At 43.6% G+C, this 27755-nt stretch overlaps 1 protein-coding gene and 1 pseudogene across 2 annotated transcripts in view; both read left to right on the top strand.

Moving 5' to 3' along the window:
* Nucleotides 1-27755, top strand: part of LOC113015973 (NACHT, LRR and PYD domains-containing protein 12-like) — a 748422-nt gene that overhangs the window by 555395 nt on the left and 165272 nt on the right. The gene's annotated exons all lie outside the window — the stretch shown is intronic.
* On the top strand, nucleotides 371-27517 carry LOC113035137 (NACHT, LRR and PYD domains-containing protein 12-like; annotated as a pseudogene). The gene is made up of 9 exons (XR_013906911.1): nucleotides 371-999; nucleotides 3059-3165; nucleotides 15268-17066; nucleotides 17107-17135; nucleotides 18673-18845; nucleotides 20146-20322; nucleotides 23516-23692; nucleotides 26063-26236; nucleotides 26912-27517. The product of XR_013906911.1 is annotated as an NACHT, LRR and PYD domains-containing protein 12-like (transcript).

Here is a 27755-nt window from a genome sequence, read left to right as displayed (position 1 = left end):
ATAAACGGGGAGCCAAGGTCGTAGCTTAGGCGCCGTGTGAGAGAAAGGATGTGAATGTTTAGGCTTTTATGATAAGGTGGAGGCACCAGAGGCTATAAGAGTTTGAGCAATGTGTAAAGGATACTGGCAAGTGGCTTTGGCACCAGAAGCGAGAGAGCTGACAGCCTTCAAAACTCCTTTTGGTATGTACCAATTTAAAGTCATGCCATTTGGGCTTCAAGGTGCACCAGCGACATTCCAATGATTAATGGACCATGTACTGAGAGATGTGTCAGCATTCTCTGCAGCATATCTGGATGACGTGGTGGTGAACAGCCAGTCCTAGGAAGAGCATGTCATTCACCTACAGAAGGTGCTACACTCCATCAGAATGGCTGGACTGACTATCAATCCCAAGAAGTGCTCCATAGCCAAGAGAGAAGTGGAGTACTTGGGCTTTGTAGTTGGCTCTGGGAAGATAAAGCCGCAGGTTGGAAAGATTGAAGCAATTCAGTCCTTCCCAGTTCCGACAACAAAAAGGAAGGTGAGAGGTTTTCTGGGTCTAGTAGGCTGGTACCGGAAATTCATACCTTCTTTTGCAGAGCGATCCACTGTACTGAATGACCTCACAAAAGGCTCAGCCCCCAACAAAGTGCGTTGGACAGAAGACTGTGAGCAAGCATTCAGAGACCTCAAGGAAGCAGTTTGCACACATCCAGTTCTACACAGTCCAGACTTCAACAAGCCATTCATCTTGCAAACTGATGCTTCAGGAGTTGGCCTTGGTGCTGTCCTTCAGCAAGAGGTGGATGGTGAAAGGCCTGTGGTGTTTCTGAGTCGGAAACTACTCGACAGGAAGACGAGGTATTCGACGGTGGAGAAAGAGTGCTTGGCCATGAAATGGGCTATTGAGGCCTTGAGGTATTATCTTCTGGGACGTCACTTCACTCTGGAGACTGATCATCGTCCCCTCCAGTGGTTGAACCGCATGAGGGATGCAAATGCCCGCATTGCAGGATGGTACTTGTCTTTGCAGCTTTATGACTTTACGGTCCAGTATAGGCCAGGGAAGTCAAATGTGGTTGCTGATTGTTTATCTAGGATGACAGAGGACTGAAGCACTTCGCGCTCAAGAGAGGGAGGAGGAAATGTAAGGAAGAGGACTCCCTTACTGTATTTTTTTTTTTTTTTGTGCCTGTCCCGTTTGGCTCTTTTGCCATCAGAACTATTGTCTAAAGGCAAAGAAAGATGCCCAACGGATTTACTTTACCAAATTGACCATCCCAGCCTTGCCGTAATGGTCCATTTGATTCACCTTTTATTGTTCATTTCATTTTCACTTACTGAATACGGGACAGACTTGACTGTATTTATTTATATTATATGTATAGCACTTTAGAGCACACCTTTCACTTTATTAAAAGCACCTTATCAAGCTATTTATGAGCATTGCACTTTAAGCATGGATTTGCACACAAGAAGTTTAAATATTTATTGACTATTTATTGGGAATTTTAAAATCAGTTGGTAGCCTTATTTCAGATCCTGCACAGCTGCTCCTCATCAAGGAATGTGGTGGTTGTCTGTCAGGAGAGAAGAATGGTGATTGAGATTGTGATTAAGGTTTACCAGTAAGGAAAACTAATGCAAACGTGTGTGTGAAATCTAGGGATAAAAGTGGTGCAAATAAGTGTTTGTAAGTTAATGATTACTCACCTTTCTTGCCTGTGTCCTCTTCAAGGTGTTTGGGCAAATGTTTCCCCTGGGGTCCAGACACCATTTAAAGGTTCCGGGAGAGACCATTGGTAAAGAGAGTGTGGTGAATCTTTTTGTGCTTGGGTTTCTGGGTTTTTATAATATTGGGTTTGGTGTAACATTAAGTGTGAAATATTTATTAATATGTAAATGTGGAAATGTATTTATGTATTTATTTATTCTAATTAATATATTGTATACTGTGGTGGAAGGTTGGGATTTAAGAATTTACCTGAGAGTGGAATAATGGTTAAGTCTGTGACAGCTGAACATATTTAAGGCTGCCAGTTGTCATTAGAGGTGGATTTTTTGTGCTGTGAAGAAGCTCGACAAGTTAATTGTTGTAAGGAGAGCCATATAGCAAATAAATACTTTGTTCCACTACACTTGCCTTGGTCCGTCTCACTGTGTTTCCAGCCGCTAAGGGCCGCCCTGTTACAAGGACAAACAGCAGCACATGTTCTCTAAATGTTTGCAGTCATTTTTAAATGACGCTGATACTACATGAGACATTTTCCACATTTATTGTCTTTGAACAGAGAATAATAAAGCCATCAAACATACACAGGCTTCTGCAAATACAAACTTCTGTGGTGCATTTGATGACCTGCAGAGGAGAACAAGTCGGGCTTTTCAGCCCTAACACAACAAGAACAGCTGTGGAACCATTGGCCATTTGCCATAGTGTAGCTGAGTCAAAACATCCCAAGTGCTGAGAGGGAAAACATGATGATTTATGTAAAGTCATAACTGGCTGCAGCAGCTGAGCTTTGACCTGTGAGCTGCAGCTTAAGCTTATTTTATGGTTCAGTGTTTAATGTTTAAACTGTTTATGGCTGCACACACACCCACAGTCAGGTTGTATACATATTGAAATATTATATACAGTGTGGCAGCTGACCTTTGACCTTTGACCTGCGAGCTTCAGACTCATTGCTGGTGTGAGGTGTTTACTATTGAAGCTTGCAGACACACCCACATCCTCTAATTTGTTCTCAGGGTTGTTCAGTGTGTTGGAGTTGGAGCAGAAACCTGCTGCAGGTTAATTATTGATCAAACAATATCACACAAGGTGCAGCAGCTGACCTTTGACCTGCGAGCTTCAGACTCATTGCTGGTGTGAAGTGTTTAATACTATTGAAGCTTGCAGACACACCCACATCCTCTGATTTGTTCTCAGGGTTGTTCAGTGTGTCGGAGTTGGAGCAGAAACCTGCTGCAGGTTAATTATTGATCAAACAATATCACACAAGGTGCAGCAGCTGACCTTTGACCTTTGAGCTTCAGACTCTTTGCTGGTGTGAAGTGTTTAATGTGACTTCAGCCTGCAGACACAGAGGACTGATGAAGCAGAAGATTGTCTCTGTTTCTACACAGACCTGGTCCAGACAGCAGAGCTGCAGAGGGAAGACGTTCATGGGAAGAAGCTGAGTAAGTGCAACGTCCTCTTTGAATCCTGGATCAGGAAGTGAAGCCGGGGAATATTTGGTGTTTCAATAAGGTTTCTGTCTTTGACTCAGTCTGCTGTCACTTTGTTTCAGAGAGAAAAAGAGATTTCAGATTAACTGCATTATATGCTGAGTAACTAAATGCTGCTAGTCTGTGGTGTCACTCCCAGCAGCATCACGTCATTTCTTTACTCTGACCTTTAACATCAGTTAACTTAGCTAGCAGAGCAGCTAGCAGTTAGAGTATGAACTCTGTGTCAGCAGTCAGCTTGGTGCTGGTGGTCACCTGGTTTCATGTTTGCTGATGATCCAGATGTGTCCACATAATTATTTATTTCTGTAAATGTAAAGACTTTACAGATAAACAACAGCAGCCCTCTGGCTGGACTCTAACCTGTGAGTTTCCTGTGACTGAAACCACAAGCTGACATTTTCCTTCTGAAGCAGCTGAATGGATGTTTAAGTTTACCTGCATACATGGTGCAAATAAACCCGCTTTGGATGGTTTGGAGGCGGAGCCCAAAGCAGGACAGGATTCTAATGTGATTGGTCACTTTGATGAGGTGGCTGGAACTCAGGTGGTCGAGCAGGTCACCTGCTAACCAGAAGGTTGGTGGTTTAATGCCAGTCTGCATGGTGTCCCGGTGAATGTTCGACAGGAAACACTTAGACACATGGAAAAAGTGCTTGTGTGAACGTACAAGTTGTGTAAAGCTTGTGTTTGAAAAATAAAGTTTATTTCTTATTATTTATTTTATAATAAAGTTTTTTCCTGTGCAGCAGTGGAAATACTGACAACTATAGCTGGATTATTTATTTGAACTCTTTTAAACCAGAGGCTTCAGACGCAGGTTCTGCAGCCTTTAATGGTAATAGTCAAAGTGTGATCGGTGAATTGTGAGCAGCAGAAAGGAGGAAAGCACTAATGCTGGCACAAGGGGCCACAAGCCAGTGTACTCCAAGTGCCAGCCTGGGTAAATGGGGAGTGTTGCATTAGTAAGGGCCTTCTGAACTAAAGCTTTACCAAATAAAATGCGTGGATCATAATGAATAAGACTGTCATGCTACTGATGGCTGAAAGAAAAGGAAGAGGAGGAAGGAGGCATGTTAGGAGTAGGGATGGGTATCGTTTAGGTTTTATCCGATACCGGTGCCAAACCGGTACTTTTGAAACAGTGCCTGTGCTTAATCGGTGCTCGAATCAGTGATTAAAGAATGGAGAACACAAACTTTGTCCAAAAACCTCTCATGTTTTTATTTTTAGCAGTCTCTTTTTTTCTGCAAAATGATAACCAAGTTAGCCTTTTCTGTTGATACAAGATACCTCCTTTGGTTGGAACCGGTGCTTAAAGAATGGAGAACACAAACTTTGTCCTGAAACCGCTCATGTTTTGTTGTTTTTTTTGTAAAAAGATAACAATGTTAGCCTTTTGTGCAGCTATAGGGCATATATGGTATCACTCTATCAAACAAGAAGACAGCAGCATGTAACTACAACGGTGTTTGCTTGTTCACCTTACATTAATGTAATAACGTGGTTAGCCTACTCAACGTAAATTACACACAAACAACATTAAGCTACACACGCAGAGCAGAACGGCTGCTGCTGCCGTCATCATCCTCATCATTTCTGCTCCTCTGGCAGGGCTAGGGGCCAGGACTCTCCTCTTCAGGTTCTTGGGGGATGTTGCTAACTCCGTGTCCGATAACAGGCACCACACCCGCAGTAGTTGTGCTCGGTGTGAGGTCTTGCAGGAAGCTATCAAATACGGTGCATTTCTCGGCTTTAAAAAAAAACCCACTATGCGTCGCCGGGTGTTTCATGGTAAACAGACTGATTCTTATATAGCGCTTTTCTACTCTCCCAGAGTACTCAACATGCCACATTCACCCAATCACACCAGCACTTTATCTGTACTCAGTGCTTTCTAAGTACATTCACACTCCGAATGTGGAGAGCAAGTTGGGGTTAGTATCTTGCCCAAGGATACTTGGCACGAGGAGCCTGGGATCGAACCATCAGCCTTCCGACCAGTAGGTGACCAGCTCTACCTCCTGAGCTACAGCCTCCCTGTTTCACCAGATTCGAGGTGTTACCTCCTTTGCACAGTATCAGCTTAAAGCACTTGTTGCAGGCTGCTGAGTTTGCATCTTTTGCTGTGAAGTACAGCCAGACTTTGACCGCTTAGCCTTTGGCATTTTTAATCTGTCGCTCTGCTCTAAAAGAACATACGTACCGGGGCCCGCCTACTATCCTTGGAAAGGTAAAATGATTGGCTAGAATCCAAAGTGTATGACATCTCGGGAAAAAAAGCACCAAAATGTGCACTGCTTTTCAGTCTGGTTACTACCGTTTATGTCAGACCCGGTGCCATAATGACATCAGATACCGGTGCCCATCCGCAGTTAGGAGGCAATGGTAGAGAAGGAAAGACAGGAGATGGTAAATGGCCTGCATTTGTATAGCGCTTTTCTAGTCCATAGGACCCCAAAGCGCTTTACACTACATTCAGTCATCCACCCATTCACACACACATTCACACACTGGCGATAGCAAGCTACATTGTAGCCACAGCTGCCCTGGGGCGCACTGACAGAGGCGAGGCTGCCGGACACAGGCGCCACCGGGCCCTCTGACCACCACCAGTAGGCAAACACGGGGTTAGTATCTTGCCCAAGGATATTTGGCATGCAGCCAGGGTGCAGCCTGGGATCGAACCACCGACCTTCTGATTAGTGGCTGACCTGCTCTGCCACCTGAGCTACAGCCACCCAGAGTGGAGGTGATGTATCTAAATGCATCTGAACAAAGCAGAAGTGCACACCAAACTCAACGGATAGTCAAATGTAGAATCACAGAACAGAACTGCAGGCTGAGTGTGGATGTTTGTCTTTCACACCTCTCTGTGTCTCACACACACAGTGACGTCAGACACAGTCACACTCACTGTTCCATCTGCTTTGTGCACAAATTCATTACTTTCTTCCTTCAATGATCTACATACTACGTGCTGCCCAGTGAATACTTTGCAATGTATTCCATCCCCTTTCAAGGCAGAATTACCCAGTTTATTCCCCATTACAAGACAACAATCAGTCACACTCACACAGACCACGTCTGGCCCGCACTCGCTCACACGTGCGTTTACCCACCAATGAGAGCTCTATCCTCCTTACATATTGGTGGATAAACCAAACACTCAACGCCCTCAGCGGCAGAGGAAAAACCTCCTTTCGGTGGAGCAAGCATCCTTAACCCTCCTTAAAAACTGGCGAAGAAACCAGACCTCCTTAGAATAATTAAAAAACTGGTGGGGAAACCAGACCTCCTTAAAAAAAATAAAGAAAAACCGGTGGAGAAACCAGGTAGCTTCTAAAACACCATCTGTTTTAGAAAACAAAACAGATGGTGAATTCTTTAGAGAATTTTCTAGAAATCTTTTTCTTTCAAAACAGAATTCAGAATATTGATCTTTGACATGGAAGCTGTTTCTACAGGATCCTGATGGACACTCAAAGCTTTCATAAAATGTTCTCATTAGTTGTTTGCAGCAGAATATCACCTGATGTGAACCAAAACAACAAAAGTGCTCTGCACATGTGTGTGAGACTACAGATTCTAGAATCAGAACTGCTGATTTCATTACTCTGAACTTTTAAAGGCAGATTTTGTATCTGAGAGCAGGGACACTTGCTGTGTTCAGTGTGACTCGTCTCTGCAGAAGGTCAGGGCTCTGATAGTTGCAGTTAGCGGGTGACTTACTGGGCAGGTGGATCCTGAGTGTCTGTGGGAGTCAGGGTTCATTATGGTCCTGGTTGCTACTGGAAATAAAGAAACAAAAGGAGGGTGTGTTGTTCAGGAAGTACAGACTGTAGCTCAGCAGGTAGAATTACTAACTGGAAGGTTGGAGGTTTGATCCCTGGCTGCTCCAGTCTGCACGCCACGGTATCCTTGGGCAAGATGTGGAACCCCGACTTGCTCTCCGATGCATCCATCATAGTGTCATTGTTAGAAAAAGAAGTGCTTGTGTGAATGAAGCACGCTGTATAAAATGCTGTGACTGCTCATACAGAAAAGCAGCTCATAAGAACTGGTTCATTTTCCAGATAATTCCACTATTAAGACAACAGACATTTGGGAGGCTTTCTCTGAGAGTAACACTGAAAGTCTTGCTGCTCCTCCACAAAATGAACTTCAGATTAAAGACACAGCTCAGCTAAACACAACTCAAACTAATCTACACTATTTTTCTTTATTACGCAGCGTTTTTATAACTATTTCCAGATGTTTCTAAAGATGAAAACAGAATTAAACTCCAGCCTGATGCGTTTCTGAGGTTCCTGACTCTGACCGTCCCTCAAACGCCTCTCTGGGCGTTTCCTTCCGTCGCTTTTACTTTCGCTTTCGTGAATGTTGTGGCGCAGTTGATCGTCTTATTAAATTCAGTTCTTTGCATTCTTTTGGCGGCGAAGAAAAACTGGGCTCAAAGTGGTCAAACTCAAAAAATGATCTTTATTTTACATTCCCGGGAACGGAGAACTGTTAGGCGCTATCATGCACCCACAGCTCTGAAAAAAAATCACAAGCTGCATGTGTATATATATTTCTGCTACGTCACATATAGTTTCGATCAAAACAACTCCTTACATAGTAGCAGTTGATGACAATGACAGCTGCAGAGTTTGTGTCTGATGTATTAAGTATGAAACACTGTTGGGCTAAAATCTGGTCAGAATGAATCCAGGTGCAGGTGTGTCAGTTTAGGACCACTGGACTAACATCCAAGTGCTCACAATATAAAGTGTATTCTGTAGTAACATCCTGGTGTTGCAGCAACAGTCCCACATGGAAACGTCAACACTCAAACTCAAAATCTCTTTTTGTCAACAATAAAATGACAGCAGACCAATTTGAACAAAGTTGGTAAAAAGCTTCAGAAATTAGTAAAATATTAAAAAGTGTCTTGATGCTCAATCATCCAGTAAATCCCCAAAAAGTTGATTCTGTTCATCTGGATGTTTTCAGCAGCATGGATCAGTGTGAGGACAGAGAGGAGGGAGTCCCTCCCTCTAAAAGCACTCTGTGTGGGGAACATGAGAGCCAGACCAAAGCTCAGAGGTGAGATGACCATCTCTAACTGTCCATGACTCTTCTCCATGTCACAGCTCAGCACTCACATCACTGCTCCATCATTATTCACACTCATACCTCTGTGTGTGTTGTTTTAAAGCCCAGAGCTGTGGGGCGTACCAGGCTCAGCTGGACATAACCCTGAAACTAATCCAGAGCCTGGACCTGAACCCAGCTGTGTTTCCTTAAAGAGCAACAGGTCGAAGGATGTTGGTGTAAAATTTAACAAAAGACTGTTATGTGACAAAGAGTAAGTACATTATTTTTATGAGATTGTTCATCATGTCTTTAATTTAATATTTCCAGTTTTTCCTTCCTGTCTCATGAAGCTGTTACATTTATTGTTTTTCTTTTAGGATCAATAAGAGGCCAGAATCTCCTGGACCTGAACCCAGCTGTGTTTCCTTAAAGAGCAACAGGTCGAAGGATGCTGTTATAAACTTTAAAGGCTGTTCTTCTGCTGCTGAGAGGTAATGTGTGTCTAGATGTTGTTCCTGACTCTGTATTTTTGAATAAATCCTCATGTTTAATATCAGCTCAGCTCTTTTTCACACATTTCTATGTTGGTATGTGAAGCGGTGTGTGTTGGAGTGTTTCCACAAACACAGCAGTCAGAGTGGAAAGAGTGGATGTTGTAGGAGGTGTTTGTGTAGTGAAGAGGCTGAGTGTCTGTAGGACTCCAGCTGCTCCAGCAGGTGTCTCCTTTGTGCTTTGCTTCAAACACAGTGTAGGGAGGAGCTTCCACTCAGGTGTTTCAGGTGTTGCTGGATGGAGGAGGACAAATAGTTTTTCCCTTCAGTGACACTTCAGCAGCTCAATGTTCTGGGAGATGTTTGTCTTTATGAAGGTTTATGGATTATTGTTCTTACTTTGGTGAAACTGAGCAATACATTTTCCATCTAACATTTAAAGTAAATTTCCAGGTGAATAAAAGATCTGCAGCTGCAGCCTCTGTGATGTTTCACAGTCTGAAAGTAACAAATTCAACCAGAGTTCAAACAAAGGCTTAATATACGTGTGTGTTTGATATAATGCCAACAAGTACAAACAGGTGTTCTTACAGGTCTTAATCACAGAGGTCTGATAAGTCTGGTGACTTTCACACTCAGCAATTTTGCTGCCTTTTATTTTATATTGGCCTTTTTAAAGCCCTTCAAAGTCTCCCACATTCATACAGAGCTTTTAACACCAAACTCCTTTACAGTCCTTCTCCTCTCACACACGATCACACGACTGATTTGTCTGCAGCAGTTGTGTTACTGCTAGTATTTTATTATGTGTGTAATCTCCTCATATTGTTCCTGTGGTTTAGTTTGACTTCCTTCTGCAAACTCAGCTGCTCTGTTGCTGATACACGTCTCCATGAATATGATTGATCAGATGCTGTCAACACCATGTGTTTCATGTGAGCGCTCAGCTGAAACCCTGGGTTGACTTATCGAGTTAATAACAAGCTTCACGTGACTGTGAATGCTAAAGTGAATCAGATAAAGGAAAGAGACCCTGCTAATGTTGGACTCACTTCTTAGTGTAGATCTCAGGAGGAAGTTCAACATAGCCATTCTTTGTGCTAGCTCGACCAAACCTGAGAGCACAGTGCAGGATAATGATCATCATCTGTCTCTGTCAAGGACATTTAAAATCCACAAATAACAAACATAATTATATTTGATCATTAAAATATGTTTTCAATTAAAAAAGCATGAGCACACTGGTGGATTACAGAAACATGAAAACTGGTTAACAGTAAAGTTAATTTAGGCGTAAACAAAGTGTCAAACATACTTAAGTAGAAGGACTGATGTTTGTGTTAAAATACCCTCTTAAAGCTGAAATACTGATTCAACTTCTTTCTCCAAAAGTTGATTCAGTTCATCTGGACGTAGCGTTTTGTGGGAGAAACATTTCGTCTCTCATCCAGGTGACTCCTTCAGTCTCAGCTGACTGCAGGATTCAATCTTATAAACAGGACATTTGCATGATGACTGAAACCAGCCCACTGAAGGAACAATGGGCTGTGAGGTCAGTTCCTTAATCTTAATTATGCAATTCTCATGACCATTGATCAACAACCACTGATCAATGGTCATGAGTACCATTCACAGAGAGTTGGGGAACGGCTGCAATCACAGCATGTAAGATGGTGACAGATGTACCCTTAGGCCCCCTCCTCAATTCAGAGATGGTCTTTCCCTTTTCACGTAAATGGCCTCCTTGACTCCGCCTTCAAACCAGCGTTCCTCCCTGTCCGGGATGTTACATCCTCATCATTGAAAGAGTGTCCACTGGCCTGTAGGTGTAAATAGACTGCAGAGTCCTGGCCTGACGAGGTGGCTCTTCTGTGTTGTAGCCAGAGGTTGTTTGGTTTCCCCGATGTATAAATCCTGCCAATCCTCCTGCACTTAACAGCTACACTATGTTACTCTGTTTGTGTCGGGGGACCCGATCCTTGGGGTGGACCAGTTTTTGGCGCAGCGTGTTTTGGGGTTTAAAAGCCACAGAGACCCAGTGTTTAGAAAAAATGCGACTCAGCTGCTCCGACACTCCTGACACATATGGGATAGCTACAGGTTTTCTCTTAGGCAGCGGTTGTCCTTCTCTCCTGGATCGACTGGAACTTTCTTTAGGAGCCTTTCCAGCTTTGACAAAAGTCCAGCTGGGACACATTTACGCTACGTCCAGATGAAGAGAATCAACTTTTGGAGATTTACTTTCCTGGATGATTGAGAATGCATCAAGACGTTCCTCCTAAAGTGTTATTCAGAAAAATGACAAAAAAAGTTTTAAAAATAAGGATTAAAATATTAAAAACTATGTTTTTGAGTTTCCTGATGTAGCACAAAAATATATGAACATAACTGTATATAGGACAGATATTTCACGGTTCTTTTAGGCAGCACCAAAAAACAAAAAGACTATTTTAAGCTGTCTGAGGTAGTGAGTCAACATGTCACACTGGGAGTAAAAGTGTGTTTTAAAGGAGGTTTAAAAGCAGCGAGTGAAGGAGCCTGTCGAGGTAAATCGTTCCATAACTGATCAAATTCAGTTGGTGGACCTCTGTGTGAAATCAAGCATCTGGTTCACAGAGAGGATAACCCTCACATGGGCTGTACAACATTATATAGGGAGACATTGTATTTTTATTTTATTTTTTATTCCTATTTATTCTATTTATCCCCTTTGTATATTTTATTTATATTTGTCTCTGTATTTATATATGTGTGTATATATATATATATATATATATATATATATCCATAGGTCCCTCATCCTATTCATGTAGCCCCTTCCGCTGGGGTTACTTGCGTAGTAGCATTCCAACAACGCCCTGTTTTCGTCCCTTGCCCACCGATGCCTTCTTGTTCCAGTAGCCCACTTTTCGTCAGGGTGCCCTGGTTCCTCAACACCTGACGCGGACCTTGTTGATCCGGGCGACGTCCGAGCCGGCATGCCTTCATATTTATCTGTCTCGCTCATGTCTGCGGTAGGCTTGCTTAGCATAGGGGGTCTAGCCTTAGGACCCTTACTGGATACAGACGCCCCAGGCAGGAATCGAACTTGCGATCCTCTGTTCCAAAGGCGTGTAGTTTAACCACTACGCTATCCAGCTGCTACTACGCTATCCAGCTGCTACTACGCTATCCAGCTGCTACTACGCTATCCAGCTGCTACTACGCTATCCAGCTGCTACTACGCTATCCAGCTGCTATCATTAACAAGACTGGCTACGGATACCGACTACGGAACGGAGCAGTTGTCAGCCACCTCCTGTACATGGATGACATCAAGCTGTATGCCAAGAGTGAACGAGACATCGATTCACTGATCCACACTACCAGGCTATACAGCAATGACACTGGAATGTCGTTCGGACTGGAGAAGTGTAGTCGGATGGTAACAAAGAGAGGGAAGGTAGTCAGAACTGAGGGGATTGAACTACCAGAAGGCAACATTGCAGACATAGAGGACAGTTACAAGTACCTGGGGATCCCGCAGGCAAATGGGAACCATGAAGAGGCCGCTAGAAAGGCTGCAACCACCAAGTACCTGCAGAGGGTCAGGCAAGTCCTGAGGAGTCAGCTGAATGGTAAGAACAAGATCCGGGCCATCAACACATACGCCTTGCCCGTGATCAGGTACCCTGCTGGGGTAATAAGCTGGCCAAAGGAGGAGATAGAAGCCACTGACATAAAGACAAGAAAGCTCCTGACCATGCATGGAGGGTTTCACCCCAAGTCCAGCACCCTGAGGCTGTACGCTAACCGGAAGGAAGGGGGCCGGGGACTGGTGAGTGTCAGCACCACAGTCCAGGATGAGACAAGGAACATCCAAGAATACATTGGGAAGATTGCCCCAACTGACCGAGTGCTCAGTGAATACCTCAGGCAGCAGAAACCCAAGAAAGAGGAGGGAGACGAGGAACCATCATGGAAGGACAGGCCCCTGCACGGTATGTACCACCGGCAGATAGAGGAGGTGGCTGATATCCAGAAATCCTACCAGTGGCTGGACAAAGCTGGACTGAAAGACAGCACAGAGGCACTAATCATGGCAGCACAAGAACAAGCTCTGAGTACAAGATCCATAGAGGCTGGGGTCTATCACACCAGGCAAGACCCCAGGTGCAGGCTGTGTAAAGATGCCCCAGAAACAATCCAGCACATAACAGCAGGGTGCAAGATGCTAGCAGGCAAGGCATACATGGAACGCCATAACCAAGTGGCCGGCATAGTGTACAGGAACATCTGTGCCGAGTATAACCTGGAAGTCCCGAGGTCAAAATGGGAGATGCCCCCAAGGGTGGTGGAGAATGACCGAGCTAAGATCCTGTGGGACTTCCAGATACAGACGGACAAAATGGTGGTGGCTAACCAACCGGACATAGTGGTGGTAGACAAACAGAAGAAGACGGCCGTAGTGATCGATGTAGCGGTTCCGAATGACAGCAATATCAGGAAGAAGGAACACGAGAAGCTGGAGAAATACCAAGGGCTCAGAGAAGAGCTCGAGAGGATGTGGAGGGTGAAGGTAACGGTGGTCCCCGTGGTAATCGGAGCACTAGGTGCGGTGACTCCCAAGCTAGGCGAGTGGCTCCAGCAGATCCCGGGAACAACATCGGAGATCTCTGTCCAGAAGAGCGCAGTCCTGGGAACAGCTAAGATACTGCGCAGGACCCTCAAGCTCCCAGGCCTCTGGTAGAGGACCCGAGCTTGAAGGATAAACCGCCCGCAGGGGCGTGCTGGGTGTTTTATATATATATATATATATATATATATATATATATATATATATATATATATATATATATATATATATATATAATAAAACAATTCTGTAACTGTAACTTCGGTCATTGCTGTGCTTTTTGGAAGTCGAATTTCCCAGAGGAACCCACCCGAGGGATTAATAAAGTTCTATCTTATCTTATCTCTTATCTTAAAAACAGAGATTATCGTAGCCATCGCTCTCTCGCATGGACGTGGCAGTCTTGCTGTCTGCTGCGAATCCTCCCCGTACCTCCGTGACCTCGTCTGGTATCTGCTCCCTCCTCTGTAAGAGACAGTAAAGGAAAACACGTCTCTGCCTAGTCTTGAAAATCTAATCTTATCATCCATTGTTCTTCTAGGGCCTCTTCTTCTTGTGGCCTCAGCTAACTGCTAATATTTAAATGGCTAACATTAACATGTGTGCCAGCCAGGTTCACATTTATGATGAACTATGATTAATTAACTGATGTTGAAACTGGAGCTTTACTGACCTCTGAAATTCCTCCTACAGTGTTATTCAGTGTTGTGACAGTCAGCTGCTTCAGCTGCTGCTGGGATGGGCTGTGGCAAAGAGAACAGAGAAAATCCAAATCAGAGTTTTTCTCTGAATTAAAAGCAAGGAAACAACAATATATTCTACATGGTGAAACTGATGGTTTCTGGTGTTTGGGTCTGTTTTTCTGTATTTATGCAGATAAAGTGTAAACTCAGATGAATTATACCATCAAATGTTAAAGGAAAATATCAGGATGAGTGTCTGTGAGCTGAGAAGGACGTGAAGCGAGCAGTTTATCCCAGAGCTGAGGCTGCTCTGTGTGCAGAGATGAGCTCAGATTCCTGCTGTGATTGATCAACAGTCACAGAAATGTAGACTTGTAGTTATTACTGCAGTATGGTCACAGCAGATACTGATAAACATGTATTATGAGGATGGATGATCAAGTTTCTCACTCTCTCCTTTAAATCTCAGTTTTTTTCTTCTTCACAGTTTATCTGTTAATTTATTAATGAATAACACTGAAAGAGTTTCTGTTATATTTCCCCTTGAACATCAGCTTATTAGGGCGGCATTAGGAAATAGCCCCCCTCCAAAGAATGAATAAATGAATGATGATAATAATAAAATGATTCAAAAGCAGAGCTCAGAGTGGTAGAATGGTCAAACATGGATCCACGGGTGGTTCAACTGCATTTGGTGACGTGACTAAAGCAAATCTTTCAAATAATCCCACCATCAACGGGATGTTGTCTCCTTTACTACGGTTACTTTACTTGGTCACCGTGTGAATTTCTTTGAAATGAACCAAATTCTTTTATTTGTTGGTTGTTGCATATTTAACCTCTACAGTCAGGAAAGGAGGAGATGAGGCCTCAACAATGTTGGGTTGTAGCTTTGGTTCAGGTTAGAGTGAGTGTCCATGGAATAAATGTAAGTCAGTGAACTGGAAACATGACTGTGTTCAAACTTTGTTTTCCTTTTTATAATGAGTCTAATCAAAGGTGGACAGAAGTATCTCCACTGTGACTTTTCTGTGTCACCATCAGAGCTTCTGCACAGTGTGGAGAAAGATCCAGAAGCAGAGCTGGACTGCAGACAGCCAGTCAGAGCAGCTGTGTACAAAGTAAGACTGAACATCTGTCTGCTGATGGACTCATTTCTGAAAACTGGACTTCTTGTGTTGTTCAGACATTGAAGAGTTTTCTTTCTCTTTAGTCTCATTGTTTTTCTTTCTTTCAGCAGATGTTGGTCTGCAGGAGGTTTTAGATGAACATAAGATCAGTCTGAGGAGGAGATGTGAACGTGTGACTGAAGGAAGTGATGAAACAGGAAGTAGAACCCTCCTCAACACCATCTACACTGAGCTCTACATCACAGAGGGACAGAGTGAAGAGGTTCATACCCAACATGAGGTGAGGCAGCTGGAGACAGCTTCCAAGATGGACGCCCTCCATGACGCTCCAATCAGGTGCCAGGACATCTTTAAAGCCTTACCTGACCAACAGAGACCCATCAGAGTGGTTCTGACCAACGGCGTGGCTGGTGTTGGAAAAACCTTCTCAGTGCAGAAGTTCACTCTGGACTGGGCAGAGGGCTTGGAGAACCAACATGTCAGTGTGGTGGTTCTGCTTTCATTCAGGGAGCTGAACCTGATCAGAGATGAGCAGTACAGTCTTCTGGAGCTGCTCCATGTTTTCCATCCAACATTACAGAAGGTCACAGCAGAGAAGCTGGCTGTCTCTCAGCTTTTGTTCATCTTTGACGGCCTGGATGAAAGCAGACTTTCATTGGATTTCACCAACAGGAAGCTGCTGTCTGATGTCACACAGAAGTCATCAGTCAGCCAGCTGCTGACAAACCTCATCCAGGGGAATCTGCTTCCCTCGGCTCTCGTCTGGATAACTTCCCGACCCGCAGCAGCCAATCAGATCCCTCCTACATGTGTTGACAGGCTAACAGAAGTACGAGGCTTCACTGACGCCCAGAAGGAGGAGTACTTCAGGAGGAGATTCAGTGATGAAGAGCTGTCCAGCAGAATCATCTCCCACATGAAGACATCCAGGAACCTCCACATCATGTGTAGTATCCCAGTCTTCTGCTGGATCACTGCTACAGTTCTGGAGCACATGTTGACTACAGAGCAGAGAGGAGGGCTGCCCAAGACCCTGACTGACATGTACTCACACTTCCTGCTGGTTCAGACAAAGAAGAAGAAGAACAAGTACCATGAGGGACGTGAGACGAGTCCACAGGAGCTGACGGAGGCTGACAGGGAAGTTCTTCTGAAGCTGGGGAGGCTGGCGTTTGAACATCTGGAGAAAGGAAACATCATGTTCTACCAAGAAGACCTGGAGCAGTGTGGTCTGGATGTGACAGAGGCCTCGGTGTACTCAGGAGTTTGTACAGAGATCTTCAAAAGAGAGTGTGTGATCTTCCAGAAACCAGTCTACTGCTTTGTTCATCTGAGCATTCAGGAGTTTCTGGCTGCAGTCTACATGTTCCACTGTCACACCAACAGGAAGACAGAGGTGGTAGAAGGTTTTCTAGGGAATTTCCGAGAAGAAAACAAAACCAGATATTTTTTTAAGAACAAGTTCAAGTCTTATAGCTTCACATCACTGGATGTCTTTTTGACTAAAGTCATGGAGAAATCCCTCGAGAGTAAAAATGGCCACCTGGACCTGTTTGTTCGCTTCCTTCATGGCCTCTGTCTGGAGTCCAACCAGAGACTCTTAGTAGGTCTGCTGGGTCAGACAGAGATCAGTTATGGAACCATCCAGAGAGTCATCAACAACCTGAAGGAGATGAACAGTGATGAAATCTCTCCTGACAGAAGCATCAACATCTTCCACTGTCTGATGGAGATGAACGACCTCTCATTATTTCAGGAGATCCAAGAGTTCCTGAAGTCAGAGAACAGATCAGAGAAGAAACTCTCTGAGATCGAGTGCTCAGCTCTGGCCTTCATGCTGCAGATGTCAGAGGAGGTTCTGGATGAGTTGGACCTGCAGAAGTACAACACATCAGAGTGGGGACGACAGCGACTGATTCCAGCTGTGAGGAACTGCAGAAAGGCTGGGTGAGTCCAGATGTGATCATTAACATCATTGATCAGTGTAGGTTAGTAGTTTAATTTTGAAAATAAAATCAGATTGTAACCACAAAGTGTTTGTGTCCGTACGCTGCAACCTTCCACACCATTCCTTTATTGTACAGACTCAGCAGCAGCTCCATGGATCCCAAATCCAAGAGTGGAGAACAGATTTGAAGTGTGTCACATCCATGCAGTCACAGCTGTGTCCACCATGTTTCCACTGATATTAATCCTGTTCAATGACACGTTTCATATCAGTGAATATGTTCTTTAGGACGTCCACTGACATGTTTAAGTGTCCTGCTGGAAATCACTCAAATCATCCATGAAATCCATGAAAAATCCTTTTAGTGTTTCTAACTTCACCCTCTGTCCTCTCTCTCTCTCCATCCTCCTCACTGCTTCTTTCACTGATAATCACACAAACATCGTATTCAGCTACAAAATAACACAATAACATCATCTGATGATCATTATTATAAGAGCAGGATCCATATTTGATATCAGAGTAACACACTGCTTGGTTATGTGCAGTCATCATCAGTGACTGTGGGTCAAACAGAAGCTCTCTGATTGGTTGCTGACCTTGGTCACCTGTCCACTCTCACCTGTTTGTGTTTGCTCTCTCTTTGCTGTCTCCATCCTCTCTCTCCTTTCTCTCCCTCTCTGTCGTTGTACGTCACTCAGGTCCAATGGAAACAGTGACCTTTACAAACCAATCAAAGACAAACTGATCCATGTCAGGTTATAACAATATTCAAAGTGAATACAGGCTGCTGCTGGACACAGACAGGTAACATCATTTTGACTTGCTGTCACCTGGATCTGGACTCATAAACACTGAAGCCCTGAACAGGAATACAAATCATTTTCTGCCAACTAGCGACACAGCAGCAGATAATGGCTCAGAAAGCTAAAATGAGCCAATCATTTCTGTGTTTAGTTCCCCTGAAATCAGATCTGATATCAGCAGCTCTGAGTTCATTCATCATTATTGTCCAGTGATGAGATTTCTGCTCCGTTTGGTAACAGTCAGCAGGTTTTTCCTGCGTGTGGACGTGAACAGTCGTACCTGACAGCAGGTAGCAAACAGAGATCATCTTTCCAGCTGGAACTCTTCACTGAGCTGAACTCATTCAAAATGTTCTGGAGTCAAAACAGGAAACAGTCCAAATGTGTGTCTTCACTCTGACTCTGGATCAGATCTCAGTGACAGACTGTGGACATTATGGAAGCCTAAATGTGACACCATCTTCCTCCTTCATCTGCAGATTAAAGCCAAACAAAGATTCTCATTAAAAGTCTGCAGGTCTGAGAGAGACTCAATCGTTGTGTCATGTCAAACACAGTAAGAGGAGCTGAAGCACAGATGTGAAGAGCAGATTCATCAGATTATGACCTCACTCTGTTTTGTCTTCATATACATTCAGTCTGTGTTTATAATGCAGATTTTCTGCTTTTATAATAACACATTTTATATTTTCTATCATCACAGACTGACTCAGTGTCGACTCTCAGAGTCTCACTGTGAAGTTGTGGCCTCAGCTCTGAAGTCCAACCCCTCCCATCTGACACAGCTGGACATGAGTGGAAATAAAGACCTCCAGGATTCAGGTGTGAAGCTTCTGTGTGCTGGACTGGAGAGTCCAAACTGTCGACTGGAGACTCTGAGGTGAGTTCACTGACTGCGGCTGTTGTAGTTTTTCTATATTTCAGGTCTTTGATGTTTGAAACTTTCTTTAGTTCCTAAATGTTCAGGATGTGTCTGAAGACAAATGTGAAGGAGTTTGAGTGCTTTCAGAAATGTTGTCTTTCCAAACGACTGAACAACAGTTTTTCCTTTTGGCTCCAAACAGAAGTGACAGACTTGAGCAGGGTTCATTTAAAGGCTGACAGAAGTGGAGTGGTGACGGGGAGATGTTTGACAGGACAGTGTTTCAGCCTCCACAGGTTCATGTTGTGCTCCATCAGTCAGTGAAGATGAAGTCAGTGCTGATGAGGCTGTAGAGTGTGTGAGGGATGTGAATGAGGATGATGAAGATCTGATGATAGCAGATAAAAACAGGCTGCAGAGACTTTGAGCCATACAGGGCACACAGTGTGTGTACAGAACAGCTGAAATCATTATGGAGGCCTCACTGGAATATGGAAGCATCACAGTACAGCTTCAGTGAAGCATTAAAGTCTCTGATATGAGATGAGAAATGAAGCAGCCAGAGCTTTTTCATGAGTGGAAATCCACTGTGACTGTGAGCTGCTGCTACAGCCTCCAGATTAGCCAGCAGCTCATCCTGCTCAACATTTCCTCACCAACTTTAATGGAAGTGTGATGTTTTCAGCTGGAGTGATGGTCAGGGTGGCCTCCCTCTCCTCTTCTTCTCCTCTTCCTCTTTCATTTGTAAAGCCACTTCTGCTGCTTTCATTCATTTGGAAGTCCTGTAGCTGAGTTTGGGAGAGACTAACAGCCTCGGCAGCAGAGGGGAGAAAGGCTGTAACACCACCACTTTACTCTGTTCTACCTGTCACATCATTTTATCAGGAAACAAATATGCTCATGTTTTTACTATGTTTGTCTTGAAGATGTAAGAAGATCACATGGTGCTTTTTATTATTGTGTTGGTTTGTTTCCTGTCTCTTGGATGGAGCCCAGCTGTGCGTGGCCCCTGGGCCTGTGGTCAGAGTGTGTGCTGGATAATCCGGCCCAGGATGAGGCCAAACTGACATGGGATGAAATGTCTGTCACATAATTGAGCTTTGTGAGAAATGTACGACTTTAATGTGAAATATTCAGAGTTTTTTCTCTTGTTGTGTTTGTTTGAAGCTGCTTCCTGTTGGCTTCAGCTGTTTGGAGTTTCCATTTTCTAAACTTCTACATTCTGAACCTTCTTCAGCTCTGAACAGATGATGAAACACTGAATGATTTCAAGCTCACACTTTGTCTAATAAACTTACATCTTTCATTCTTTATACAGATTGTGGGGCTGTGGTTTGTCAGAGATCAGCTGTGATTATCTGGCAGCAGCACTGAAGTCCAACCCCTCCCATCTGAGACAGCTGGAGCTGAGCTGGAACAACAAGCTGCAGGATTCAGGAGTGAAGCATCTGTGTGGTTTCCTGGAGAGTCCAGGATGTGGACTTGAAACTCTGAGGTCAGTCAGCATGTTTTAGTTGTGCTGAGATGAATATGATGTGAAAGTTGTGCTGACACTAAACTGCAGACATCAGGCTGATATTATACTGATCCACACTGAGGATCTTCATGGTAAAGTCTGTTTTCTTCTTCTCTGGTTTAGTCCATTGACTGCAGCAGAACAATGTTCACATTTCAAACAGTGATACTCAACGTATGGCCCGCGGCCCACACGCGGCCTGCCCACCTTCCCTGATTCAGAGAGAGGGGACCCTGATTAACTGTGTAGTGTTCTTCCTCACAGTTCTAAGTATCAGACACAACAATGAATAATCCACAGCTGACTGTCTTTAGCAGGTCAAAGGTCACGGCACACAGCAGACAGTGGGAAATATTATAACTCTGATCATTTATCAGCACATATCCATATGTATAAAAACAAAGCTGACACTGTGAGACTTGATCAGAGGTGTGATCATCACAGCAGAGGCCTTTGTGTCAAAGTCACTGAGGATCAAACAGAAACACATGAAGCAGATTTTCCTGTTCTGGCTTTTTATAGCAGATAACCTTCAAAATATTCTGCAGTCCATCAAAAACTGAAGCAAACCATGAATCAACATGTGAACATGAGCTGATGCTGCTGAAGTGAAGCAAAGTTACAGAGGTTTGATTACAGACACAGCTGAGAGTTTGTAATCTGTCATCATTTTAAAAGGTTTACATTTCTTCAGTATATCCACATTTGCAGCTGGTACCTCAACCTCCACTTGTCCAACACAACTGCTGTCCACTGCCTCCATGACATTGTGATTTTGCTGTTGGTCTTCTGTCAGATCTTCATCAATCACTTCTGCACGGGGCACACCTTCAGACTCTGCAGCTGCATAACGAAAGCCTGTAAGATAAAATTAGACATAAGGTAAATGTACACCAATATTCCAATGACAGGTGTGTGATTCATCTGGAAGTTATGTGCGGATTAGTGTACAGTGATAGCAATTTAGTATGTTTTTAGGGGGGGGGGGGGTTGTTTACCTCCGATGGGTGCTCTTTTTCGCTTCCGTTGCGTACGCCTTGAGTGCCGGTCCGAGTCTGATACAGGTATGTCGTCATGCCCCATGTGCAGTGTTGGTGCCCAGTCTGGATTTGTTACATCCATTTCATATGCTGGTTTGCCTGCAATAATGCCAAATCATAAGCTACTCAGTCGACATGATGTGGTTCTGCAGCATCACACATTAGCATGTTTTATCTCATTATCTATGACCCCAGCACGTTGAAAATAACACTAAAAGCCTTTCAAGAGTGATATGAATTAATTTAGAACTCACCGGAAAGAAAATGCCGTGAGCAAACCAACAAAAAGCTGGGGATTGCAGAGAACTCGATATCCCCTCGTCTCACCGCTGCAATCCAAGCCTGACGTCTTTGTTTAGTAATATCGGATACATGGGATCCCTCACGTTGCCTCCAGGACGGAAAACGATGAAAAGAGAGCCCGTTATCCAGCTTCTTGCCTTCACGATCGTGTGATCTAACGTTGCAACCGACAACACAACACGTACGATCCATAGCTGAAATGGTATCCTTTGGCTGGCCTACTGTCATGGCGGAAGGGGGCATGGCCCATCTCCCGTGACATCACGCTCCAAAGCCCTATAGGTGGGAAAATGTACCATGTCGACCAATCAAAAATGATATGGAAACATGACATTTGGTTGTTTAGCAAAAGGGGGAAGTTTTAGGAGTGACCGGCAAGAGAGAGCGAGTGAGCGAAAGAGAGAGAGAGTTTTGATACGTGAGAGATTTGTGACGTTTACCGTGTTTGGTCTCAAGTTAGTTTGTTGTCTTGTGTATTTAGTGTGTAGCTGTTGTTTTGTTTTGTGTGTCAGTTCTACTAGTGATCGTCACAGTTGCTGCCTTAAAGCCAACAAAGGCAGATTGCAGTGTAAACGCTGAGTGACACACCTGCTGTCAGACCTGCAGGTTTATCCCTGTGCTGTTCTCATATGTGTTAGAGTGACACAAACTATTGTTTGACACCTGATTGTTCTGTAAATAGTTTGAAATGATTATATGAAAAACGTCTGAGCCTTGGCTGCATTTTTTGGTAAATAGTACCATATAACTTTGTTGTTTGCAAAACGTGTGCGTATTTTTAAAAGTGTACAATCTCTATTTGCATTTCAAGTTATGAAGATGATTCGTTAAACATGTGTGTGGTTTTTACAGTCAAAATATCACTTTCTACTTGTATTTTAAATTTTGTCTGAATTTAGATAAATTGTGCTGATACAGTTGGTCAAAATGAGAAAATAACAGATTGGCAAGATAAACTGTTTTTAAAGGTAAAATATAGAGGCCACATCAAAAGTAGTCAAGAAGGGTTAAAGGCTAAAAGCAAAGTTGTCACCAAGTACTGTTTATATTTGTGTGTATTGCTGCAGCTTTTTTGAGTATTAATTTGGTGCCTTTGTGTGAAATAATGGTATTGTGAGTGATCCATATAGTCACAAAGAATAGCCACTTGTTTCTGTGCTACCAAAGTTCCCCGGCTTTCATTCAAAATGTGTTTATCGTCAGCACCTGCACATTAAACTACTTAAACATTATAAATGTCTTCAAGCTCACACTGAGGCCTGTGGGGTACTATCAGCCACTGAGACAGTACACACATTTATATGTGTTTGTATATGAATATTTCATACTTTAAGACTGCCTGTTTATTTAAGGGAGATGAACAAAATACATTGGAATTGTACAAAATAATATCATGGATGATAAATTAAATAGATTTTAAGTAGATGCTTGTGCATTCTTAAAGTCTTATATGTTGAACTGAACTATGTGATCTGTTCAAAGCCTTAATCTTAATTTGAAGTGAAATGTGCATTTTGAGTTTATACACTATGTATATAAGGCGACCGTTTCCTTTTGCAGTATTTTTGTGTGGTGTACTTTTCTATGTCTTAACAAAAGGGGAACAAAGGTGTTTAAGTTCACCTAGGATGATGTGTTTTAATTTTCACATGGTCTTGCTTGAATTTGACCCTGACAAAGGCGTATGAACTCTGTCAGCTGTTTGGAGTTTCCATTTTCTAAACTTCTACATTCTGAACCTTCTTCAGCTCTGAACAGATGATGAAACACTGAATGATTTCAAGCTCACACTTTGTCTAATAAACTTACATCTTTCATTCTTTATACAGATTGGAGAGCTGTGGTTTGTCAGAGATCAGCTGTGATTATCTGGCAGCAGCACTGAAGTCCAACCCCTCCCATCTGAGAGAGCTGGAGCTGAGCTACAACAACAAGCTCCAGGATTCAGGAGTGAAGCATCTGTGTGGTTTCCTGGAGAGTCCAGGATGTGGACTTGAAACTCTGAGGTCAGTCAGCATGTTTTAGTTGTGCTGAGATGAATATGATGTGAAAGTTGTGCTGACACTAAACTGCAGACATCAGGCTGATATTATACTGATCCACACTGAGGATCTTCATGGTAAAGTCTGTTTTCTTCTTCTCTGGTTTAGTCCATTGACTGCAGCAGAACAATGTTCACATTTCAAACCTTCAAAGAAGAAGAAAAATCCTCCACTGGATAATTCACTGTGAAACTCTCCAACTCTTCATTCCACCTTAAAGTCTGTCTGACACTGAAATCCAAAGCAAAATGTGCGTTTGCTTTACAGACAGCAGTCCAACACAAACATACACACATCATCCAAAACACAGTCCAACATCCAAATCTCCTCCACTGCCAGCATGAATGATGGGAAAGAGAAGGAGGAACACTCTGACATTCAGGGTTAGAATGAGTTTCATGAAGCAGACTGTGAAGATCAAAGCTGCATTAGAAAGCTTACATGAATGAATGAGTGGACAGAAGTGGACAGAGATCATCTGAAGCACTTCAAAGGCTTTAAATCAGCACATTTCTCTTTATTCTTTATCAACTTTGTTAGTTTCTCTCAGTTTTCTGTGGAATGAAGCTAACAGCAGGCTAATAAGATGCTGACCAATAGGTTTCTATTAAAGGTTGTAATTTGTATATGAAAAAGTGCTTTGGCTCAGCAGGGATCAGCTTACAGGTAGAATACAGCTGCTGGATGGGATTAGCATGTCATAGCTATCTACCAAACTGCTAACTGGGGGATTTCAGGCCATCTATGGATCATTTTTGCTAACTGTTTATTCAGCTTAGGCTCACAGGGCTGCAGCCTGTGCCCTAGCTGTCATAGGGCAAGAGGCGTGGTCCACCTGCACAGGTGAGCAGTCCATCACAGGGCCAACAGAGAGAGACAGAGAAGCACTCTCTCACATCCACACCTACAGCCAATTTAGAAGCACCAATGAACCTAAGCAGCATTTCATTGGACTGTGGGAGAACATCCAACCTCCACAGAAAGGCCAACAAGCTTCAACCTACAACCTTCTTGCTTTAAGGCACTAGTGCGAACCACTTTTCCCCATTTCAGCCCAAATCCTGCATCTTCCTGTTTCTGACTCCAGGCCAGCTCCACTAACACTTTCTCATCAGACACTGCCACCTAGTGGAGGAAGTCTTAGTCCCATTTGAAGCTTCAGATTACAGTTAGTTCCTTTACAAAGAGGTGGAGGTGGTGGGGCCACAGCACCATCATCACTGAGTGCCATAGGACACTTGACCTTTGTTTCCATATGCTGGGAACTTCCTGTTGTTCCAAGGAGGACTGGAAAATGTGTGAAGATCTCCCAGTCAGTTCCTCACAGCACACTTCAATCATTTCCCTCCCACAGCATCAGGACCAGGGCTTTTTCTCTCTTTGGTCCCACTAAGAGATTTCCACACAAACACCTCATCAGTGGGACTCTCAGAGCTACCAGCCCTTTGCTACAATCACAAAGCTCTTCATTGAAATCAATGATATCAAAGCTGGAATCCAATGAGTCCAAGTCTTCTGTTGATTCAGCATCACATTCATCTTTGCTCCTTGTTCTGCATCCCCACCATGGACTTCATTCCTTTCCAAGCCAGCCTTGAGTGTCCTTTATTCAGCTCATCCTCTGCTTTACTTTTACACCTGATTTTAGCTGCTTTATCTCTCTTTCAACAAGTTTCTGTGCCTCAATCTTTTTCTTCTCTCCCTCATAACAAGACAGCTTCTTCTGCCTGAGAACATGTTGGAGTGATTTACTAATCCAGGGCTGCTTATTGGGGAAAATACTTCCTGTTTCCAAAGTAATCCCCATTTTTCCCAGAAAGAAATGTAAGTAGAAATCGATGATCTAAGTGAGAACATGAGCCTTTAAAAAGTCCCAGTGGGTGCAGTCAAAGCAGTCCCTCAGTCCCAGTATAGAGTCTTTGGTCCAGACTGGAACAACTGTGTGCCCAGTTTGAGCTCTCTTCAGTCCTGTGACCTGACAGACCCAGAGGGGCCATCACATCACATTTAGAAGCTCCCCTAATGGAGCCACAACACATGTCCAACACTTAGTCTGTCTTGTTGGACCAACTGGAAGAAATGATTCAAGGACTTAGTCACAGAACAGAGATTCAAATCTCCAAAATCCAACTGGCTGCATCAGGACATATAGTCTGAAACTCTGCACAGTTTCCTGTTTGAAGCTGCTTCCTGTTGGCTTCAGCTGTTTGGAGTTTCCATTTTCTAAACTTCTACATTCTGAACCTTCTTCAGCTCTGAACAGATGATGAAACACTGAATGATTTCAAGCTCACACTTTGTCTAATAAACTTACATCTTTCATTCTTTATACAGATTGTGGAGCTGTGGTTTGTCAAAGATCAGCTGTGATTATCTGGCAGCAGCTCTGAAGTCCAACCCCTCCCATCTGAGACAGCTGCTCCTGTACTACAACAACCTGAAGGATCCAGATGTGAAGCAGCTGTCTGATCTTCAGCAGAGTCCAGACTACAGACTGGAGACTCTGGGGTCAGTAGAGTGATGGAGTGAGTGGGTGGTGCTGTCAGCAGTATTGTACTAAACACAGTCAGTATGAAACAAAGATCCAGTGTTTCCTGTAAAGCTGCAGCTTCTCAGTGAAGCTGTGAGAGGAGAATGGTGACAGGCTTCAGGATTGGACACAAACACTTCCTGTTTCTGACCTTTATGGTCACCATAGTAAGGGCTGACACGCTCTGATCAAACACTGTCAACAGCCAATCAGCTCTCTGAACAAAGCAGCACGCAGACCAATGACTGCATTCGTTTCCAAGTTTAAAGCAGTGAAGAACACAGTCTGTAGGTGAGGAAGAATTTAGTGAGAGCAGATGTTTGGATGGAATTCCTCCAGTTAACAGCTGGAACCGTCCATCTGGATTGTTGGGCTTGTTGTTGGGGTTCCTACAGAGCTCAGAGTGGACACACCAAGGTTCTTCTAATGAATGAAAGTCCAAACTCAAACTAGGAGGGAAAAACATTTTCATCAACTTCAATAAAAATCCAAAGATTAGAAAAAGTGAAGCAACAATGAGTCCTAGTACAGTCCCAGCACTGAAGTCCCTGCTGCTCTTTATACTGGATGTGCTGCATCACTGACTGACAGCTGATGAAGAGTCTCTGGAAACACTCGTTTATCTCCTCTGCTCTTCCTTCTTCTCTCTGCAGGTGGAGCTGGTGGTAAACAGGACGGTGTGTGTGCTGAGAGAGGAGGAGCTGTGTCCTGATGATCCAGAGAGGTTGAAGCAGCAGCAGCTTGTGTGTAGAGACGCTCTGACTGGGCCATGTTACTGGGAGGTGGAGAGGAGAGCTTCATCCAGCAGTGACTGACAGAGGAATGAGAAGAAGTGCAGATGACTGTCAGTGCTGCAGAGTGAACTGCTCTGAGAACAGCTCCACTGTCAGACACAATGTAGAGTCCAGCATCATCCCTGTGTGTCCCTCTGGATCTGACAGAGGATCATCAGTGTATCTGGACTGCTCTGCTGCTGCTCTGTCCTTCTACAGTCTCTGCACAGTCTCTGTCTGACTCTGGCTTCAGACCCTCCTGGATCAAACTCACCTGGAAAGACTTTCAAACATCACTCAATAGATTTGAATACAGAATATATTTGATATATACTGTAGATGTACTGTAGAGTTGCAGTTTGTCACTTGTAAATACAGTCTGTGAGCAGCTGTGAGCTGAAAGATCTTTCTAGAAACACGAAATGTTTTCACTCTTCTGTTGCTTTTTCATATATTTCCACAACATTAATATTGATCCCACCTGTCTCACCTGTTTCATGCTTTTATACATAATAACAGGACACGTGTGGTCTGAGCGCTGCTGTGGTTGCTGTGCTGCACGTCTTCATTTAGATAACAGAGACATCTAGTGGTTCAGAGGGAGAACTGCAGGAGGTGGAGCTGTGTTTTAGCATGGAAAACTTTTTATCTTTTAGGCGCAGATACAAATATGACAAGTATCAGTGTGAGATACAAAAGGTCACATCAGTCAGCAGAGGGAACA

This window comes from Astatotilapia calliptera, chromosome 3, assembly GCF_964374335.1.
Source record: "Astatotilapia calliptera chromosome 3, fAstCal68.1, whole genome shotgun sequence".
Classification (NCBI taxonomy): domain Eukaryota; kingdom Metazoa; phylum Chordata; class Actinopteri; order Cichliformes; family Cichlidae; genus Astatotilapia; species Astatotilapia calliptera.
Note: the sequence above shows the minus strand (reverse complement) of the source record. Positions and strands in the feature narration are given on the sequence as shown.